Genomic DNA, 4,517 nt, shown 5'->3' with positions numbered 1-4,517 from the left:
CTGCAGGGCAGCGAGGCGGTCCCTCGGCCCGGTGGGGTTGGGCAGGATGCTAAGTAATGCCAGCCAAAATCCCAACGCTCCTGGGACGTGTTTTGTACTGCAGAGAGCCTGTAAATATGTTTTTGTTTGAAGTCATTTCCCTTGGGCGTTTGGTGACTTCTTTCCTGCTGTAGATGCAGAGGATGCACACGTCAAGGAAAAGATGTTGCAGTAGGGCAATACATATAACAAAGGCAATGGATAGTAATTTTTAAATATTTGGATTTAATGTGCTTTCTGGGTATTATAAAGGTACATGCTTAAATTTATTCTGTTTTTCAACAATAACAAGAACAGCTTGCTATTATTGGACACTGGCCAGTGTAGGTCTGAAGTAAATGAATACATTCTTTCACATTAGAATTTGCTACTTATTCAGCAAGTAACTTCTTATTTAAAATACAAATTTCTAAACATAGAAGCTGGAAGAGTTCCTACGGACCTCTTATTTGTTTCTTTGTTAGTGCAAGATTGCATACTTCTATTTTATACTGTTTCCTTAAATGTTTGTAGTCTCACTGGTTACAATCACTAATTCCTCTTCCGTTATTTCTGACTACCTCCTTATTCACTATATTGGTTTGTCTTGCTTGAGGTTTTTAAGAGTATTACTGTGCTGCCTGAGTGATTCAGACACCTATGGATAGACATCTGTTTCTATATAGTAGTTTATGCAAATAGCAGTTAAGATAAATTTAGGGTTATTGATGTGTACTTTCAAATTTTAAACAGGGGTTTGCTTTAGAAATTTTCTTTTTGGAATTTAGTGCAGGAGGATTACAGCTTGCAGTCCTCTAATAGTTCCTGTGGAGCAGCAAAATAGCAAGTGGTGAAAGGACTGAAGTTCATTATTTCCAGAAGTCTGTGTACCTTTCCTTTTCAAAAGTTGCTGTACAGCTTTCATCTTTTTTTTCTTTTTCTTTTTTCTTTTTTTCTTTTTTCTTTTTTTTTTCTTTTTCTTTTTCTTTTTTTAATCTGAACTTTGTTCATAGAAGTTGATATTTTAAATTTGTCAGGATTTCTGGATCCATAGCAGTCCTCACAGACTTACCATAAATGTTTTTGCTAGGCTTCCATGTTTCTGGCTATTTCTAGAGCCTTGGCAAATCATCAGTGTGCTGTGTTTGCACCAAATGCAAAATTTGTGAGATCTATTAGACGTACGAAATGTGCTGCAAAATCCTTGTGTGTGTGCATCATGTATTTACTCTTGGAAAGCACTTGGGTGAACATAGTCAGGAGCCAATGAGCTACACAGTTTGTGCATAAGAAATCTGACATCTCTGATTTGTCGGATTTATTGCATGTACTAAGACTATTTGTGTGGCAGATTTGTAACAGAATTAGTGCTTTTTGGAAGCACACATTCATTATCAGTTTGAAAAATTCTGAACTGACACGGTAGCTGCAGCTTGGGTTTTTAGCCACTCCAAGTATAGCGTGCTAAATCTTGCTTGCAGAAGGTTGGTTGGATGGTTTGTGTTATCTTGCCTTTTGTGTAGCACAGCACGGATTTTACTTAACAGTATTGGCTTTAGAGAGCATTATAATTTATGGATGTGACAATGATAGCCTAAAACCCAAGCACCTGTGGCTTAATAAGAACCAGAGATAAATTAGTGCCACAAGAGTATGGAAACACAAAGGAGAATATGTTTTTGTAGGGTGAAATCTGTTCTGCCACAAATTTGCTCTCCTGACTCTTTGTGTAAAATTAGCCTTAAACACATGTTGCAAAGGTTGGATACAGATGTCTGCAATGGTTGATGAAGAATGATTGAGATCATGCTGAGGGAGACTTTAAATCTCCGTTCGAAGTCTAGGAATCGGCAGCAGGTGCTATGGGAAGTAATGCTTTGAGTTTTCTTTGAACCTTCATTCTTACTCAGAGAGAAAAGGAGTAACGTCCATTCTGAGATCCAGGAGGCTTGCTTTCTCATTTTGTAGTTTTTAAAGAACTATGACATTAGGAAGAATTCAAAACCTGCGTTTTTATTAAATGACACTTATTCAACTCTTGGAAAATTCCTGTTGTGTCTGATTATTTTTTTTATTTATTTATGTCTTTTGACAAAGCAATTCAAAACCAATCAGAATTTGTTAAACAGATTTAATGGAGTTAAAATAGAATGAAATGTGTGGTTTGGTCTTCAAATACTAAGTTTAGTAGAATATTCCATGCTGCCAGTAAAGTTTGTCATGCTGCACGAAAGACCAGCATAGTGATTGTTGTAGGAATACAGAGCAATTGCCCTTAATTCTCTAGAATTTAATTGGATTGTACTTTCTATTTGCTTCTGATCAGATAGGATGTAACAGAAGTTAGGCCAAAATTGTAATGTCAAGCTCATTAATTACATGGTGGACATAATCTGAAGGAGGAACTGTTAGCTTGCTTTCCAAATGAGAGGTTAAGTGTTCTGGTAGAAATTCAGCAAGACCTACAAGATATTGCATTCCTAAACATGCTACAGAGCATCTGTTTGCAGGAGGCCCAGGCTCCCGACTCCTGCAGACATTGGAGCTCAGTGAGAGCCAGGATTTGGGAGTTGCTTCTTCACAGATACCCTTTTCAGTGTAAGTTCCAGCTCCAAGCCCTCCCTAAGCCTGCTGCATGCCTTCTTTGGCCTCTGTGCCATAGATTACTGTTCCCCATTTGAAATAAACTATTGTGTCAGCCCCAAATGTACTTACAGAAGACTACAAAAAAAAGCTTAGCCATATATTGAAGTTGTTCATACAGTGGAGGTCTTTCCTGCTGTGTGAAGGCAGTGTATACCACAAAAGGCCATGTGGCAGTGTGGGTTGACTTTGCATTAATCCTTTCTTCCCCCATGTATCATTTATTCCTATTTGAGTATTTTAAAAAGTCTGCAGTATGCTATTCAAACCACCCCTTTCCTCTGCCCTGTTGGGGTTCACCAGCAATATTTATCTTGTTCTGATACATGCTGGCTTGCCTGCAAGATCCACGGTGGTTAACTTACTGTTTAAAATAGTGTTTCTTTCTGTGGAGGAGAAGACAACTGGCATGCTGGGCTGCAAATTATTTGGTGAGTCATCACTTAATATACGCATCCTGAATAAAAAAGCACTGCAGCTGCTAATTTCTGTTTACTGCTTGACAGTATGTAGAAGAAGAGAAAAGGTAATTGGTATGTGTAGCCTTTTACTGGTTGGTTTATATATATACATGGAAAATATGCATTAGGGCTTTTCAGGCTCCAAGCCCCTATTTGTGTGAACATGAGAGAAGTGTGCTCTGGGCTCATTGTCTTTTTTCCTCTCCCACATCCATAGATAGGTCAAAAGGGTGGATCAGGAAGGATATAGGACTTTCCATTACGGAAAGAAATGATTTATAAGAGCGACTGAGATTTGGTGTTAGTGCTTGGTTTTTTTTCTCTTTCCTTAAACATAATTTGCCTTAAGAGAGAGAAATAGGTGATTTTTTAAAAAATTCCTCAAGTCAGCTGTATGAACAGATAAATGGAAATTGAATGAGAAGTTCCATTATCAAAATAACAGTCTGAGATAGACCTTAGGAGCAGAATTTGGCCATTATTCTGATTCTGCAGAGACACTGGGATCCCAGTCATTCATGTGTCTGTTCATTTAAAGAGTTAGTGCCTTGATGGATTCTTTTTCAGCAGTTTCTATAGTGATTGCAGGGGCATGATTTGGGGCAGAATCTGAATGAAAGTGTGATCAAAGCCGGAGGACTTGTTCTCGCTTGTTGCAGAAACGGAAATTGGAGAACTTTGGTTTTCCAGACTTTACTGATTTGGCTTTATCTTCCTCTCTTTTTGATACAGACTATGCCAGATTGCCAGTGGGTTTTGTTGTTCACTAATTTCTGCCCATCAACAAGAAGTTCAGGGCAAACATTCAGGTTTTTGAATCATTTTAGTAATAATGAATAAGAACGTGTGCTCTTTGTGAGGGTAAAAAAGTGGGGTTTTTTCAATAAATACAGCTGTTCGAGAGTTGGGGTTTTTTTACCCCAATCAAGAGAAAATTATTGTTATTTGCAGTTCTGACTTTTGTATAGCCTAGTTCTGTATGGCACAGTAAAGGAGCAATATACATGTCATTAGTTCTCCTTTCAGCTGCCCCTAATCAGGTTATCTTAATGCTTGAAAGTGGTTTAGCAAATGCATTCTTTTATATTACTAAGAGAGGTGATGGGTTAAAGACTTGTGGGCGTATTCTAGCTCACTAGTTCCTGTATAAAGTATAACCATGAGCTGCCCTCAAAATAAACCTGGGCTTGGCACAGATTTGTGTTCTAAACATGATTACACGTAAATGTCAGATAAGTGGAAATATTCAGGAAAGTGGAAACATTCCAGAATTCTGCTATTTATGGCATCAAACCAGACATTTGAAAAGCATTTTCAACAACTGAAAAACTCTTCATATTTTTTAATTTAAAACTAAGGGCAAATGACCTTTAATCGCCAAGTTCATTGTTATGA

This window comes from Charadrius vociferus, unplaced genomic scaffold (genome assembly GCF_000708025.1).
Source record: "Charadrius vociferus isolate BGI_N301 unplaced genomic scaffold, ASM70802v2 scaffold281, whole genome shotgun sequence".
Lineage (NCBI taxonomy): Eukaryota > Metazoa > Chordata > Aves > Charadriiformes > Charadriidae > Charadrius > Charadrius vociferus.
The sequence above is the reverse complement of the archived record's forward strand: the minus strand, read 5'-3'. Positions refer to the sequence as shown.